The 18,639-nt window shown below is 45.5% G+C and overlaps 1 protein-coding gene across 2 annotated transcripts in view; it reads left to right on the top strand.

Moving 5' to 3' along the window:
• Window positions 1-18,639, top strand: part of LOC141166894 (aspartate aminotransferase, cytoplasmic-like) — a 120,506-nt gene that overhangs the window by 97,003 nt on the left and 4,864 nt on the right. The gene's annotated exons all lie outside the window — the stretch shown is intronic.

The following is an 18,639-nucleotide window of genomic DNA, read 5'->3' on the forward strand; positions in this document are numbered from 1 at the left end:
TATTCTGTCTGTTATAAATTGTCGGGTACAGATGCTGAATTGCCGGCCGGCTTTTTTAAAGACACGGTGCATGAAAACACTATTATTTTTTTTGATAAATCCTTTACGCTAAATGACAAGTACAGTAAGCAGCACTTTCACTGTACTTCGTATATATGTGGCTGACATGTTTATATCTATCTAATCTATGTGTGAAGCTCTATTCTTTCGGTTCTAAATTGTCGGGTACAGGTGTATGCCGCTGCTGAATTGCCGGCTTTTCATGTTTCACTGTTGGCACTGTTCCCATCGATTTGGGCAATCACTGTAATGCCACAACCACCATGGCTGTGGCACTACAGTGAGTGGCAGACAATCCCTGCATGATTGGTGCTCTAAATAGCGCCAGACATGCAGGACACGCTTTTGGTGCACGAACAGTTATCGAACATAACCTCGAACAGCCGAATTTTTTGCAAATCGTTCGGGTTCGTCGAACAACTCGAACACCGCCCAAAACAGCTCGAATTTGAGATTGGCGAACAGTTCTAGTCGAACACCGCTCATCTCTAGTAAGCAATTGCAGACACCTGTGCTAATTAGTTTGGCAGGTGTGTCCAATGAAAGGCAAGACTACTTAAGAAGGCTCTCTCACATTATTAAGCAGCCTACATTTTCTGCCAAAATGGGAAAGAAAAAGGATGTGTCGGCTGCTGAGAAGCAACAAATTGTGGAGTGTTTAGGTCAAGGCATGACTACAATCAACATTGTGCGATGATCAGGATGAAGTGTCTTGGCAATCAAGAAGTATGTAGCTGATTCACAGTACACACGTGTGCGTGCTGATAAGGGCAAATTGAGGACTCTTTCCTACAGGCAATTACGTCAGGTTGAAAGAGCAGCGGCAAAAAAGCCTTGTCATAGCAGCAGACAAGTTTTTGAAGCTGCTTGTGCCTCCAACGTCCCCCGAACAACAAGATGCAGGGTCCTTCAGAGGTTTGCAGCTGTGCATACGCCATCCTGTCGACCTCCTCTATCCACTTCACACAAGCAGAAACGGCTCCAGTGGGCCAAACATTACATGAAGACTGATTTCAAAACTGTTTTGTTCACGGATGAGTGCCGTGCAGCGCTCGATGGTCCAGATGGATGGAGTGGAGGATGGCTGGTTGATGGACACCCCACGCAAACACGGCTACAGCGCCAACAAGGAGGAGGTGGAGTAATGTTTTGGGCTGGAATCATGGGGAGAGAGATTGTCGGCCCCTTTAGGATCCCTGAAGGCGCTAAAGATGAACTCCATAATGGATGTGGATTTTCTCAAACAGCACTTCCTGCCATGGTTCAAGAAGAAGAACCGTGTATTTCACAGCAAGATCATTTTTCTGCATGATAATGCACCATCTCATGCTGCACATAAAACATCTGCATCTCTGGCTGATATGGGCATAAAAGGGGACAAACTTATGGTGTGACCCCCATGCTCCCCTGACCTCTACCCCATTCAGAACCTTTGGAGCATCATTAAAAGGAGTGTCTATGATGGCGGGAGGCAGTTCACATCTAAGCAACAGCTCTGGGAGGGTATTCTGTCCTCATGCAAAACAATTGAAGCAGAAACCATCCAAAACCTGACAAATTCAATGGACGAGAGAGTTCAGAAGCTCCTTTCGAACAAGGGGTCCTATGTGAAAATGTAACATCACCTAGAATAAAGTTTTGAGTTGAAAACTGTTTGATTTCAGTTTCTAACAACCTGCTAATGCTTATAATTTCAAAAATGACCATTTTTTTGGTCTTTATTAAAATGAAAAGGTTGATCGAAAAGTTTGGGGGATCTAAGAGTGTGGCAACCCAGTAGTCATGATTACTTCGAATTCTGACAATATGAGGGTCATGCTGCAGGTAGTGCAGCAAGAAGGCACTTATGTGTCTTGCGCATCTCGGAGCCCCAAAATTATTTTCCGGGCTAGATGCAGCTAAAAATTATTTTTAATTTTAAATCTGGTGGAGCTTATTATAGATGGCCTAATAGGATCAGTGCTGCACACTGCTACAAAGCCCAAATTATTTTCCAGTCAAGATACAGATAAACATGATTAGTAATTTGAAAGCTTAAAACGTTTGGTAGGGTGATTTTAACCAATCATCAAGCTTTTACTCTCCCCAGGATGACACAGGGGTAGAAAAGTCGTTTCGGATCCATGATTTGTTCATCTTTATGAACGTGAGTCTGTCTACATTATCAGTGGAGAGCCGCGTGCGCTTATCTGTCAGCACACCACCAGCAGCGCTGAACACACGTTCAGACAGAACGCTGGCTGCGGGGCATGACAAGATCTCCAAGGCGTAAGTGGCTAGCTCCGGCCATTTATCCAGATTGGAAGCCCAAAAAGAGCAAGGGTCCAGTGACACAGTCGTGGCTTCAATGTTTACTTGGAGATACTCCTGTACCATCGTCTCTAGGCGTTGACTATGTGTCAGACTTCTTGTCTCCTGTGGCCTTGCAAAGGATGGGCTAAAAAAGTGGTGAAATGATTCCGCAAAATTGATGTTACCAGCAGATACTGTGGTTCTGTTACGGTTTGAGTGCTGAACACTTGACGGTCCCACGGTTGGCAAGTTGGAACTGTGAGATTCACTACGTGCACCCCTGGTATTTTGTGGAAAAGCACATGTAAGATTCTGCAACAGTCTCTGCTGATACTCCTGCATGCGTGCATCCCTTTCTATGGCAGGAATAATTTCTGCAAATTTACTTTTGTACCGGGGATCTAACAGTGTGGCAACCCAGTAGTCAGGATTATTTCTAATTCTCACAATTCGAGGGTCATGTTGCAGGTAGTGCAGCAAGAAGGCACTCATGTGTGTTGCGCATCCAGGAGCACCAAGTCCCTGTTGTGTTGGTGGCGAGGTAACAATCATGCTTCCTTCCTCTGTCCTCTCCCCCCAACCTCGCACAACAGAAATGTGATCAAGGTCTCCCTCATCTGATGAGTCTTCCATCAGTTCGTCCTCCACTTCTTCCTGGGCTCCTGCACCTTCCTCACTAGTTTGGCTGCTACCATGCGCCCTGGTAAAACCATCTCCCCCACCCTCACATGCCTGCCGCCTTGGTGCTGCCGACCTTCTGGACCTTGCAGATGTTAGCCCTTCCGCATACAACTCCTCCTCCTCTACTTCCTCCACCTCCTCTTGTGCCACCACCTGACTCCGAATTCTGTTTAACATGTGCTCCAGCATGTAAATCACCGGAATAGTCATGCTGATAATGGCATTGTCAGCACTAAACATCTTCGTCGCCATTTCAAAACTGTGCAGAAGGGTGCATAGGTCCCTGATCTGAGACCACTCCTCCAGCGTGATTTGCCCCACCTCTGAATCTCGTTGGCCCAGGCTATACGTCAGAACGTATTGCACCAGGGCTTGTCGGTGCTGCCACAGTCGCTGCAACATGTGCAGAGTTGAATTCCACCGGGTAGGCACATCGCATTTTAGCCGGTGAAGTGGCAGGCCCAACGACTTCTGTAGAGATGTAAGTCGCTGAGCTGCGGGATGCGAACGGCGGAAGTGAGCACACAGCGACCGTGCCCTCTGCAGAAGGCCATCTAGTCTGGGATAGTGGGCTAAAAATTGCTGGACAACCAGGTTCAACACGTGAGCCATACAAGGCACGTGTGTGACATTGCCCCGGCGAAGGGCCGCACCCAGGTTTGCAGCATTGTCGCACACGGCCTTCCCTGGTTTCAGGTCCAGTGGAGACAACCATTCATGAAATTGGTTCTCCAGAGCTGACCACAACTCCTCAGCTGTGTGACTCACATTTCCCAGACATTTCAATGTAAAAACCGCCTGATGACGTTGAGCCCTACTGCCAGCATAGTAAGGAGGTGTGCAGGATCCCTTCTGCGCAGTTAGAAAGCTTGTGGCATGACCAGACAGGCTTTGGGTGCAGGTGGAAGACCGAGAGGAGGTTGAGGAGGCAGAAGCAGTGGAGGAACTTTGACATAAAGAGGATTGACGCACAACTCGTGGGGACGGCAAGACTTGGACAGCAGCCCCTTGTCCTGCTGTCACCATAGTTACCCAGTGCCCAGTCAGCGACATGTAACGCCCCTGTCCATGCCTACTCGTCCAAGTGTCTGTGGTGAAATGCACCCTGTCACACACAGAGTTTCTCAAAGAAGCGGTGATGTTGTGTGCGACATGCTGGTGGAGCGCAGGCACACCTTTCTTTGAGAAGTAGTGCCGACTGGGCATCTGGTACTGGGGCACTGCGACGGACATAAGGTCTCGAAAATCCTCTGTGTCCACCAGGCGGAAAGGCAGCATTTCTGTAGCCAAGAGCTTGCAGATGGTGAAATTCAACCTCTTAGCTTTCTCATGGCTAGGAGGAAATGGTCTTTTACTTGTCCACATCTGAGGGACCGAGGGCTGGCTATTGTGCTTAGACGGGGTTGATAAGGGTGTCCCCGGCAAACTGCCGGTCTGTGAGGAAGATGCAGGCGGACATGTTAGGTTGCCTTCATCCAAAGGTGGTGCTATCGATGTCGGACAGCGCTCAACACCAGCTGGTGTTACCACCTCCAAAGAAAATGATGACCTGCCAATCACGCTGGCTGTTGCGGGTAAAGAGGTGGCAGGTCTGCGCCCCAAAACAGGTGTGACTGCTGTCCCCCCAGTCACAGAGGATGAAGAGGCCGCGGATGCACAAGATATGGCAGACGGTGGTTGGCCCAGCCGGCTAGGCCGCATTGTAGCACACTGAGCTTCCCACTGCAACTTATGCTTCATGTCCATGTGCCGGTTCATGCATGAAGTACTCAAACTATGTATTTTTTGGCCTCTACTTAGCTTTTGCTGACAAATGTTACAGATAACACGAGTTGGGTCATCTTTATCGATCTGAAAAAATGCCCAGGCTATGCAAGGCTTAGCACCCATGCGACCTGAAGAGCCACCACGACTTGTGGTGAGAGGCAGAGTTGTGTTTGAGGATGCAGTTGTTGACGTGCTTCCAGTACTACGTCTCTGTCCAGGAAGGCGCAACCTGACCTCGTCGTCACTAGCATCTTCCTCCACCTCCTCTGCTGACCTCATCTCTTGGCTGACTGTGGGTTGACAGTAAGTGGGATCTCCGACCTCATCATCATCACCCTGTGCGTTATCACACCCGTCGTCCTCAGAGCCAACCTGTTCCTGCCCTGACAAAAAACTAAAGTTGTCGCTCCAATCAGGTATTTGAGTCTTATCATCGTCTTCCTCATTGTCTCCACCAACAGGAGTTACAGTTTGGGAATGAGGGTCTACATTATGGTCAGAACCTTCTGCGTCTGGTCCTGGATCCGACTCATAAAGATTCTGGGCATCAGTGCAGATCATTTCCTCATCTGGATTCACAGAAGCGCTGGAGTCGACCTCTGATTCCCAGGCTATAGTATGAGTAAACAGCTCTGCAGACTCAACCATCTGTTCTACCTCATACTCAGACGGGCAGCTGGAGATTTGGGAGCTGTGAGGAAGCAAGTGCGATTTGGGTGACACCTTTGAGGACTGGAGTATTTGTGATGTTGAAGTTGATGTGGAGGAGAGCCCACTTAAAGGAGCACTTGATATCCGTTGAAGCACCTGCTGTTTTTGTGCCTCATCTGGAATTTGTAGCGATTGGCGTGGCCGTAAGAAAGGGATCTTATCACATTGTCCGCTAAAAGAAGTAGACATTTTAGTTTGGCTGGAAGATGGTCTTTCTTCTGCAGATGTTACTGTTGCTTTAACACCTACCCCACGGACACAACCTTTTTTCCCCTTCCCAACATGCCTATTCCCCTTTCCACCAGCAGCAGGCCTTTTTCCACTCATTTTGGTGGTTAACTAATTCACAACTCTGGAGTTGTTTGCACAAAAAAACAATGGATGGTAACCGAGCAGAGCTGAGTGGCCAAACTGTGGTATTAGCCCAAAACTATTGGCTGGGTTAGATGCAGAAAAAAATTATTTTGAATTTGCAACCTGATGGAGGTCAGTATAGATGGACTAATAGAGAAAGTCCGACACACTACTAGAAGGCCAAATATTTTTTCAGAGGTAGATGCAGAAAAAGATATATTCAGTTTGCAACCTGATGGAGGTCAGTATAGATGGACTAATACAACAAGTCCCACACACAGCTAGAAGCCCAAATATTTTTTCAGAGGTACTGTAGATGCAGATAAAAATTAATTTTAATTTGCAACCTGATGGAGGTCAGTATAGATGGACTAATAGAGAAAGTCCGACACACTACTAGAAGGCCAAATATTTTTTCAGAGCTAGATGCAGAAAAAAATTATAATCAGTTTGCAACCTGATGGAGGTCAGTATAGATGGACTAATAGAGAAAGTCTGACACACTACTAGAAGGCCAAATATTTTTTCAGAGGTAGATGCAGAAAAAAATATATTCAGTTTGCAACCTGATGGAGGTCAGTATAGATGGATTAATAGAACAAGACCCTCACACAGCTAGAAGCCCAATATTTTTTCAGAGGTAGATGCAGAAAAAACTATATTCAGTTTGCAACCTGATGGAGGTCAGTATAGATGGACTAATAGAACAAGTCCCACACACTGCTAGAAGCCCAAATATTTTTTCAGAGGTACTGTAGATGCAGATAAAAATTAGTTTTAATTTGCAACCTGATGGAGGTCAGTATAGATGGACTAATAGAGAAAGTCCGACACACTACTAGAAGGCCAAATATTTTTTCAGAGCTAGATGCAGAAAAAAATTATATTCAGTTTGCAACCTGATGGAGGTCAGTATAGATGGACTAATAGAGAAAGTCCGACACACTACTAGAAGGCCAAATATTTTTTCAGAGGTAGATGCAGAAAAAAATATATTCAGTTTGCAACCTGATGGAGGTCAGTATAGATGGATTAATAGAACAAGACCCACAAACAGCTAGAAGCCCAATATTTTTTCAGAGGTAGATGCAGAAAAAACTATATTCAGTTTGCAACCTGATGGAAGTCAGTATAGATGGACTAATAGAACAATTTCCACACACTGCTAGAAGCCCAAATATTTTTTCAGAGGTACTGTAGATGCAGATAAAAATTAGTTTTAATTTGCAACCTGATGGAGGTCAGTATAGATGGACTAATAGAGAAAGTCCGACACACTACTAGAAGGCCAAATATTTTTTCAGAGGTAGATGCAGAAAAAAATATATTCAGTTTGCAACCTGATGGAGGTCAGTATAGATGGATTAATAGAACAAGACCCACACACAGCTAGAAGCCCAATATTTTTTCAGAGGTAGATGCAGAAAAAAATATATTCAGTTTGCAACCTGATGGAGGTCAGTATAGATGGACTAATAGAACAAGTCCCACACACTGCTAGAAGCCCAAATATTTTTTCAGAGGTACTGTAGATGCAGATAAAAATTAGTTTTAATTTGCAACCTGATGGAGGTCAGTATAGATGGACTAATAGAGAAAGTCCGACACACTACTAGAAGGCCAAATATTTTTTCAGAGGTAGATGCAGAAAAAAATATATTCAGTTTGCAACCTGATGGAGGTCAGTATAGATGGATTAATAGAACAAGACCCACACACAGCTAGAAGCCCAATATTTTTTCAGAGGTAGATGCAGAAAAAAATATATTCAGTTTGCAACCTGATGGAGGTCAGTATAGATGGACTAATAGAACAAGTCCCACACACTGCTAGAAGCCCAAATATTTTTTCAGAGGTACTGTAGATGCAGATAAAAATTAGTTTTAATTTGCAACCTGATGGAGGTCAGCATAGATGGACTAATAGAGAAAGTCCGACACACTACTAGAAGGCCAAATATTTTTTCAGAGGTAGATGCAGAAAAAAATATATTCAGTTTGCAACCTGATGGAGGTCAGTATAGATGGACTAATACAACTAGTCCCGCACACAGCTAGAAGCCCAAATATTTTTTCAGAGGTACTGTAGATGCAGATAAAAATTATTTTTAATTTGCAACCTGATGGAGGTCAGTATAGATGGACTAATAGAGAAAGTCCGACACACTACTAGAAGGCCAAATATTTTTTCAGAGGTAGATGCAGAAAAAAATATATTCAGTTTGCAACCTGATGGAGGTCAGTATAGATGGACTAATACAACAAGTCCCACACACAGCTAGAAGCCCAAATATTTTTTCAGAGGTACTGTAGATGCAGATAAAAATTAGTTTTAATTTGCAACCTGATGGAGGTCAGTATAGATGGACTAATAGAGAAAGTCCGACACACTACTAGAAGGCCAAATATTTTTTCAGAGCTAGATGCAGAAAAAAATTATATTCAGTTTGCAACCTGATGGAGGTCAGTATAGATGGATTAATAGAACAAGACCCACACACAGCTAGAAGCCCAATATTTTTTCAGAGGTAGATGCAGAAAAAAATATATTCAGTTTGCAACCTGATGGAAGTCAGTATAGATGGACTAATAGAACAATTTCCACACACTGCTAGAAGCCCAAATATTTTTTCAGAGGTACTGTAGATGCAGATAAAAATTAGTTTTAATTTGCAACCTGATGGAGGTCAGTATAGATGGACTAATAGAGAAAGTCCGACACACTACTAGAAGGCCAAATATTTTTTCAGAGGTAGATGCAGAAAAAAATATATTCAGTTTGCAACCTGATGGAGGTCAGTATAGATGGATTAATAGAACAAGACCCACACACAGCTAGAAGCCCAATATTTTTTCAGAGGTAGATGCAGAAAAAAATATATTCAGTTTGCAACCTGATGGAGGTCAGTATAGATGGACTAATAGAACAAGTCCCACACACTGCTAGAAGCCCAAATATTTTTTCAGAGGTACTGTAGATGCAGATAAAAATTAGTTTTAATTTGCAACCTGATGGAGGTCAGTATAGATGGACTAATAGAATGATGCTATGCCCAAAAGATTTTACTTCACTAGGTGCAGTAAAAAAATTGGTATTCTATACACAGGTGGTATATCTTGCAACACAGATAGGCTACTCCACTGACTAACACACTCTGCAATAGGCCAAAAAGGATTAGCTTTGCTAGATTCAGCCAAATGCTGTGAAAAAAACTTGCACAGCACTGGCACAGACCTGCCTGGCAAAAACTGATAGGAACTCATGTAACCTAGTCCTGAAAAGGACTCCAATTACAATTAGTCTTTACTCCCACAACCTATCTATTTAAGAGCACAGACCTGCCTGATAAAAGTCGTAGGAAATGCTGTAACCTAGTCCTTAAAAGGACTGCAATCACAACTATTCCCTACTCCCAAGCTATCTGTATATTTGTGCGAAAATTGGCTTGAAATTAACAAGGTATAGCGCACACAGCAACAGCGGTGCCGTCTAACACGCAGCTGCAGCAGTGAGAAAATGGTGGCGACGGGGAAAATGGCTTGGTCTTATAGGGCAAGGACATGTGACATACACTGCCAATGACATATGCCCTTGCTTGTGTGAAAAAAAGCACTTCGCTCCGTGTGTGTGCTGCTGATAGGCTGACAGATTGCACCTCCCCACTGTAAATGCGGGAAAGAGAAAAAAAAATGGAGATCTTCATTGTTCCTGCAGAGATCCATCCCCTGCCCCTCCCCCCACCCCGCTGTACACTCAAACTGCGTATTAACATTAATTTTCATCATTACTGAGAAAAAATCCAGTTATGATTTTGGTGCACGAACAGTTATCGAACATAACCTCGAACAGCCGAATTTTTCTCAAATTGTTCGTGTTCGCCGAACGGCTCGAACACCGCCCAAAACAGCTCGAATTTGAGATTGGCGAACAGTTCGAGTAGAACAACGCTCATCTCTAGACACAATTCTTTATTGTTCTAAATTAAACCATACTTACCGTCACGCCCATTCCAGCTGAAGCCAACGATCTCCTGTAATAAAAATAAAATAATAAAGCAACCTCATCCTTACCTTTCCAGGGTTCCCACGACAGCTTCAGCTCTGCTACATCGAGATGACAGGCTGGACCGCAGCAGAACGCCGCCATCCAGCCTGTCATCCCGCAGACACTGAGAAGAGCAGGCTTGCTTGCACTCCACATTGTCTCTCTGTGACGGCATAAAGATGAGCCGAGGTCATGTCCAATGAACTCGGCTCACCTCATGCACGTCACTTACAGCGTGGGAGAATTCTCACGCTGAAGCGCTGAGTGCAGGAGAATTTTCCCACGCTGTCAGTGAGGTGCATGAGGTGAGCTGAGTTCATTGGACATGAGCTCACCTCATGCACGTCACTGACAGCGTGGGAGAATTCTCCTGCACTCAGCACTTCAGCGTGAGAATTTTCCCACGCTGTCAGTGACGTGCATGAGGTGAGCCGAGTTCATTGGACATGACCTCGGCTCATCTGGATGCCGTCACAGCGAGACACTGAGGAGCGCAAGCAAGCCTGCTCTTCTCAGTGTCTGCGGCATGACAGGCTGGATGGCAGCGTTCTGCTGCGGTCCAGCCTGTCATCTCGATGTAGCAGAGCTGAAGCTGTCGTGGGAACCATGGAAAGGTAAGGATGAGGTTGGTTTATTATTTTTCTTTTATTGCGGGAGATCATTGGCTTCAGCTGGAATGGGCGTGATGGTAAGTAGAGTTTAATTTAGAACAATAAAGAATTGTGTGCTTATTTCAATTAAAGGACATTATTCTGGGTGTTGTGTTTTTTTTAAATACTTTACTAGAAATTCATGGCGGTCATGTCTAATACTGGCGTGACCCCATGAATTTTGGGCTTGGGGCCAGCTGATAATACCAAGCTGGCCCTAACCCCTTTATTACCCAGTGAGCCACCGCACCAGGGCCCTGGATGAGTTGGGTACAGCGCCAGAAGATGGCGCTTCTATGAACGCGCCATTTTCCGGGGTGGCTGCGGACTGCAATTTGCAGCGGGGGGGGCCCAGAAAGCTTGGGCCTCCCTCCGCTGCAGATTCCAGCCCCCAGCTGCCTAGTTGTACCTGGCTGGACACAAAAATAGGGCGAAGCCCCACGTATTTTTTTTTTAATTATTTCATGAAATTCATGAAATAATTAAGAAAAAAAGGCCTTCCCTATATTGTTGTGTCCGGCCAGGTACAAATAGTCAGCTGGTGGTTGGGGGCAGCCCGTTCCTGCCTGCTGTACCTGGCTGGACACAAATATAGTGCGAAGCCCCACTTCAATTTTTTTAAATTATTTCAGGAAATTCATGAAATAATTAAAAAAAAATTGACGTGGGGCTTCGCACTATATTTGTGTCCAGTCAGGTGCAGCAGGCAGGAACGGGCTGCCCCCAACCACCAGCTGCCTATTTGTACCTGGCCGGACACAACAATATAGGGAAGCCCTTTTTTTCTTAATTATTTCATGAAATAATTTAAAGAAAATTGACGTGGGGCTTCGCCCTGTTTTTGTGTCCAGCCAGGTACAACTAGGCAGCTGGGGGCTGGAATCCGCAGCGCAGGGAGGCCCAAGCTTTCTGGGCCACCCCCGCTGCAAATTGCAGTCCGCAGCCACCCCGGAAAATGGCGCGTTCATAGAAGCGCCATCTTCTGGCGCTGTACCCAACTCATCCAGGGCCCTGATGCGGTGGCTCACTGGGTAATAAAGGGGTTAGGGCCAGCTTGGCATTATCAGCTGGCCCTAAGCCCAAAATTCATGGGGTCACGCCAATATTAGACATGACCACCATGAATTTCTAGTAAAGTATTTAAAAAAACACAACACCCAGAAAAAAGTCCTTTAATTGAAATAAACACACAATTCTTTATTGTTCTAAATTAAACCATACTTACCGTCACGCCCATTCCAGCTGAAGCCAACGATCTCCTGAAATAAAAGAAAAATAATAAAGCAACATCATCCTTACCTTTCCATGGTTCCCATGACAGCTTCAGCTCTGCTACATCGAGATGACAGGCTGGACCGCAGCAGAACGCTGCCATCCAGCCTGTCATCCCGCAGACACTGAGAAGCGCAGGCTTGCTTGCGCTCCACAGTGTCTCTGTGAGGGCATCCAGATGAGCCGAGTTAATGTCCAATGAACTCGGCTCACCCCATGCACGTCACTGACAGCGTGGGAAAATTCTCCTGCACTCAGCGCTTCAGCGTGGGAGAATTCTCACACTGAAGCGCTGAGTGCAGGAGAATTCTCCCACGCTGTCAGTGACGTGCAGGAGGTGAGCTGAGTTCATTGGACATGAGCTCACCTTATGCACGTCACTGACAGCGTGGGAAAATTCTCCTGCACTCAGCGCTTCAGCGTGGGAGAATTCTCACGCTGAAGCGCTGAGTGCAGGAGAATTCTCCCACGCTGTCAGTGATGTGCAGGAGGTGAGCTGAGTTCATTGGACATGAGCTCACCTTATGCACGTCACTGACAGCGTGGGAGAATTCTCCTGCACTCAGCGCTTCAGCGTGAGAATTTTCCCACGCTGTCAGTGACGTGCATGAGGTGCGCCGAGTTCATTGGACATGAACTCGTCTCATCTTTATGCCGTCACAGCCAGACACTGCAGAGCGCAAGCATGCCTGCGCTTCTCAGTGTCTGCGGGATGACAGGCTGGATGGCAGCGTTCTGCTGCGGTCCAGCCTGTCATCTCGATGTAGCAGAGCTGAAGCTGTCGTGGGAACCATGGAAAGGTAAGGATGATGTTGCTTTATTATTTTTCTTTTTTGCAGGAGATCGTTGGCTTCAGCTGGAATGGGCGTGATGGTAAGTATGGTTTAATTTAGAACAATAAAGGATTGTGTCTTTATTTCAATTAAAGGACTTTATTCTGGGTGTTGTGTTTTCTTTTAACTTTGACTATGGGGTTAGTAATGGGGGTGTCTTATAGACGCCTCTCCATTACTAACCTGGGCTTGATGTCAGCTGGCATTATAAGCTGACATCAACCCCAGCCCTATTACCCCCCGCCACCGCTACAGGGCAGCGTGGAAGAGCGAGGCTAAGTGCCAGAATTGGCGCATCCTATGAATGCGCCATTTCTGGGGCGGCTGACGGCTGGTGTTTCTAGCCTGGGAGGGGGCCAATATTCATGGCACCCTTCCTGGGCTATTAATATCAGCCCCCAGCTGTCTGCCTAGCCTTTGCTAGCTATTAAATTAGGGGGGACCCCACGTCATTTTTTTGGGGGGGTCCCCCATTTTAATAGCTAGTAAAGGCTAGGTATTCAGCTGGGGGCTGATATTAGTAGCCTGGGAAGCTCCGTGGGTATTACCCCCTTCCCAGGCTTCAAACATCTGCCCCAGCTGTCTGCTTAACCTCCGCTAGAGACTAAAATTAAGGGGAACCCCACGCCAATTTTTTTTAATAATAAATCCTTTATTTTAATACTAAATGACAAGTACAGTAACCAACACTATCACTGTACTTCATATATATGTGACTGACATGTTTCTATCTATCTAATCTATGTGTGAAGCTCTATTCTGTCTGTTATAAATTGTCGGGTACAGATGCTGAATTGCCGGCCGGCTTTTTTAAAGAGACAGTGCATGAAAACACTATTATTTTTTTTAATAAATCCTTTACACTAAATGACAAGTACAGTAAGCAACATTGTCACTGTACTTCATATATATGTGGCTGACATGTTTATATCTATCTAATCTATGTGTGATGCTCTATTCCTTCTTGTCTAAATTGTCGGGTACCGGTGTATGCCGTTGCTGAATTGCCGGCCGGCTTTTTTAAAGAAAGCGTCTTCTGAGCAGTTTGTCAGCTTTTGGACACCTTTGCAGGTGTTTTCTATGTGTTTCTATGTGTTTTTGTTTGCCTGCTATTGGTTTTAACGGTGTTCGACGGTGTTCTAAGGTGTTCGACGAACAGTTCGACGAACAGTTCCTCGAACATCCCGGTGTTCAACGAACCGAACCGAACCCGAACACTACGGGGGTGGCTCAACACTACTGCTGACATCAGCATCGCGTGACCCGTCACATGACGATGACGTCAGCGCAGGTCCTTCAGTCCATCACTAGCTGCCGGCATGGGAGGACGAGCGCATCGGGGGCCATCAGAAGGTAAGTATAACATTTATTTTTTATTTTATTCTTTTTATCACAGGTTCTATGGTACTCAGGTCCAGAGGAGAGTCTCCTGTCCTCCACACCTGAGTACCATCCGCACATTGGAACGCATGGAATGCGCATCTACATATGTAGTGATGCGGAATCCATGAGTTCCTATGCAAGTCAATGGCGGCGAAAACGCAGCACTTTCGCAAAATAATTGGTAGTGCTGCGTTATTTTCCGCAATGATAATCCGCAGCGGAAATTTCCGCAGCATGTGCACAGCACATGCGGATTATCATTGGGGAACATGGCAGGCCTTCTACCATGCGTTTTTAAGCGTTTCTGCAGCGTTTTTGCCACTGCGGAAACGCTTAAAAAATGCATCGTGGGCAGCCTTATTTTACCTTATACATACAGTACAGACCAAAAGTTTGGACACACCTTCTCATTTAAAGATTTTTCTGTATTTTCATGACTATGAAAATTGTACATTCACACTGAAGGCATCAAAACTATGAATTAACACATGTGGAATTATATACTTAACAAAAAAGTGTGAAACAACTGAAAATATGTCTTATATTCTAGATTCTTCAAAGTAGCCACCTTTTGCTTTGATGACTGCTTTGCACACTCTTGGCATTCTCTTGATGAGCTTCAAGAGGTAGTCACCGTAAATGGTCTTCCAACAATCTTGAAGGAGTTCCCAGAGATGCTTAGCACTTGTTGGCCCTTTTGCCTTCACTCTGCGGGCCAGCTCACCCCAAACCATCTCAATTGGGTTCAGGTTTGGTGACTGTGGAGGCCAGGTCATCTGGCGTAGCACCCCATCACTCTCCTTCTTGGTCAAATAGCCCTAACACAGCCTGGAGATGTGTTTGGGGTCATTGTCCTGTTGAAAAATAAATGATGGTCCAACTAAACGCAAACCGGATGAAATAGCATGCCGCTGCAAGATGCTGTGGTAGCCATGCTGGTTCAGTATGCCTTCAATTTTGATTAAATCCCCAACAGTGTCACCAGCAAAGCACCCCCACACCATCACACCTCCTCCTCCATGCTTCATGGTGGGAACCAGGCATGTAGAGTCCATCCGTTCACCTTTTCTGCGTTGCACAAAGACACGGTGGTTGGAACCAAAGATCTCAAATTTGGACTCATCAGACCAAAGCACAGATTTCCACTGGTCTAATGTCCATTCCTTGTGTTCTTTAGCCCAAACAAGTCTCCTCTGCTTGTTGCCTGTCCTTAGCAGTGGTTTCCTAGCAGCTATTTTACCATGAAGGCCTGCTGCACAAAGTCTCCTCTTAACAGTTATTGTAGAGATGTATCTGCTGCTAGAACTCTGTGTGCCATTGACCTGGTTTCTAATCTGAGCTGCTGTTAACCTGCGATTTGTGAGGCTGGTGACTCAGATAAACTTATCCTCAGAAGCAAAGGTGACTCTTGGTCTTCCTTCCCTGGGGTGGTCCTCATGTGAGCCAGTTTCTTTGTAGCGCTTGATGGTTTTTGCAACTGCACTTGGGGATAATTTCAAAGTTTGCCCAATTTTTCGGACTGACTGACTTTCATTTCTTAAAGTAATGATGGCCACTCAATTTTCTTTACTTAGAATTTGTATTATGGCAAGAAAAAAGCAGCTAACAGTCTATTCAGTAGGACTATCAGCTGTGTATCCACCAGACTTCTGCACAACACAACTGATGGTCCCAACCCCTTTTATAAGGCAAGAAATCCCACTTATTAAACCTGACAGGGCACACCTGTGAAGTGAAAAACATTTCCAGTGACTACCTCTTGAAACTCATCAAGAGAATGCCAAGAGTGTGCAAAGCAGTCATCAAAGCAAAAGGTGGCTACTTTGAAGAACCAAGAATATAAGACATATTTTCAGTTGTTTCACACTTTTTTGTTAAGTATATAATTCCACATGTGTTAATTCATAGTTTTGATGCCTTCAGTGTGAATGTACAATTTTCAAAGTCATGAAAATACAGAAAATCTTTAAATGAGAAGGTGTGTCCAAACTTTTGGTCTGTACTGTAAGTCTTTACCCTGGAAAGGATGTTCCTTAACATATTTCACAGGAAAACAGTTTCAGTTTCGTTTTTTAACGTTTTATCGTGAGCCTGTAAAAGTGGCTTAATACCTCTGACCACGTTGTTGACAGCAGTGACCTGGGGGTCAGAAATGCTTCCTGGGGCAATCCCCATGCTGTCCCCATGTCATTTGAGCACTGTCACTATCGTTTTGGGCACTTTTTATTTTTTCTACAGACTGCCGGGGGTGCCACCGCAAAAATGCTCGAGTCTCCCATAGACTGACATTGGGCTCGTTGTTCGGGTCGAGCACCCGAGTATCACGGTGAGCTTGGCCCGAGCTTCGAGCACCCGAGCATTTTATTGCTCGCTCAACACTAGTGCCATGCATTCCAGGACAGAGATGAGGGGTGCCATACATTCCAGGATAGGGATGAGGGGTGCCATGCATACCAGGATGGAGGGGTGCCATGCATACCAGGATGGAGGGGTGCCATGCATATCAGAGTGGGGATGGGAGCCACGTATAATAGAAAAAGGGGGCATATCTACCAGGATGGGGGATCCAACCTACAGCTCAATGCTCAATGCACTTCCAAAGAACTCTAGATACCTGCACTTCCCAATGCCTAGACACTTGCTCAGGTGTTCATAAATGAGATTGTGAAGCTTCACGGGGTTTCCTCCAAAGTGGTGTCTTATCGGGGGACCCAGTTTGTTTCCAAGTATATGAAGGCATTCTGTTTTCCCTCTGCCTTCTACCCTCAGTCAAATGGTCAGACCGAGCGTGTCAATCAGAACTTGGAGACATACTTCAGGTGTTTCGTCTCCGAAAATAAGGAGGATTGGGTATCCTACTTACCACTGGCAGAATTTGCCATCAATAATCATCGTCAAGAATCCGATAACAGGTGCATATGGTTATCATCCACAGTTTGGTACCTTCAGAGGGGGAGGAGCTTCAGGAGTTCCTGAGGAAGAACGGTTTGCTTCCTCGCTCTCCTCGGTATGGCAGGGTGTTCTGTGTAATGTAAAGACCTTGGGAGACAGGTATAAACGTATGGCTGACAGAAAACGGTTGCCAGGTCCGGACCTGAATGTGAATGACTTTGTGTGGTTGTCTACCAGGAATATAAGATTGAAAGTTCCTTCTTGGAAGCTGGGACCTAGGTTTATTGGTCCCTATAAAATAACCGCCGTCATTAACCCAGATGCATTTCGTCTTGAACTTCCTCAGGCCCTTAAGGTCCACAATGTGTTTCACAGGTCCTTACTCAAAAGGTATGTGGAACCTCTTGAGCCCTCACCACTTCCACCGCCCCCAGTAATGGTTGATTGTAATCTGGAGTGCCAGATTTCAAGGATTGTAGATTCTCATCTCCAACGTCATTCTCTACAATACTTGGTGCACTGGAAAGGCTATGGTCCAGAGGAGAGGATGTGTATCAGAGGTGAATGCTCCCAGATTGGTTCACTCATTCTACACCCCTTTTCCTGAGAAACCTGGTACTGAGTGTCCGGAGGCCACTCGTGGAGAGGGAAGTACTGTCACAGATGTGTGAGAGGTGACAGACAGTCGCCTTGCAGGGGGTTTCAGGAAATCTCTACGTTTGTCATTGCAGACAGCTCTTTAGATAATAGGCTATCTTTAGGACTGAGCAGCTACCTCTCTCTTGCTAATTAGCTCTCTGGCTTGGGTGTATATATACTTGGTGTGTCTGAGAGGGAGTCGCCAGTTATACTCATTTCTACTTGTGAAGTTTAGCAGGAGCAGTACTTCATTCTCTCTGGAGCTTGAGGCCATGTGCTTATTTGGAGTTCATCTAAAGCTGTTTTCCCCGTTTTGTCTACCCTTGTCGTCTATAAAGTTTAGCGGAGGTTGACTAGTGCTCATCTTCTCCCTTCCCTAGCCGTAGCCATACGCCAGAGAGAGTAGGGTGAGGCACGCATGCAGCAATTGCTGAAGAGGCAATATAGGGCTGCTAGTTGAGACAGGGTGATGTCAGATCAGACTAGGTCTCCACTTCCCCCTTTCCCTAGTGTCTGGGCTCCCTTTCCTTTATCCCTCTGTGTTGCACTAAGTCTTTCCCACACCTGGAGTGACACACCCCTCCTGAAATGGGACGCCATTAGGGTCACTTGCAACAGCTTCTATCACTTCTGCCCTCATGTACAGAATCAATCACCGCAGCTCATCACTGCCACCTCTTTCACTGAAATGAGATGTCATCAGTGGGTGGTGATAGAAGCAGGGTGAGTGACAGCAGTCCCGTCCCAAAGATACTGTCACCACCCTCAAATGAATCATCATCAGGGGGCGGCACTGCTGTCATTAACCCTGCTGCAATCACCTCCCCCTGATGATGTCTCATTTTACTCAAAGGGATGGTGATGACAGATGAAGTGAGCAGGCGGTAACAGACGCTACGGTCACTTCTCCTTGCCTCCTCCATCACTTTTAAGCCCCCTAAGGACATAAAAGCCTGCATAATTGTCAACACTAATTAAATATATGAATATTTATCCCACAAGCATGCTGAAAAGTTAAAAAAAAAAATGGCAGATTTTCTGTTTTTTTTGGTCACATCACC

This window comes from Phyllobates terribilis, unplaced genomic scaffold (genome assembly GCF_046119375.1).
Source record: "Phyllobates terribilis strain yellow unplaced genomic scaffold, ASM4611937v1 Scaffold_11__3_contigs__length_659146591, whole genome shotgun sequence".
Lineage (NCBI taxonomy): Eukaryota > Metazoa > Chordata > Amphibia > Anura > Dendrobatidae > Phyllobates > Phyllobates terribilis.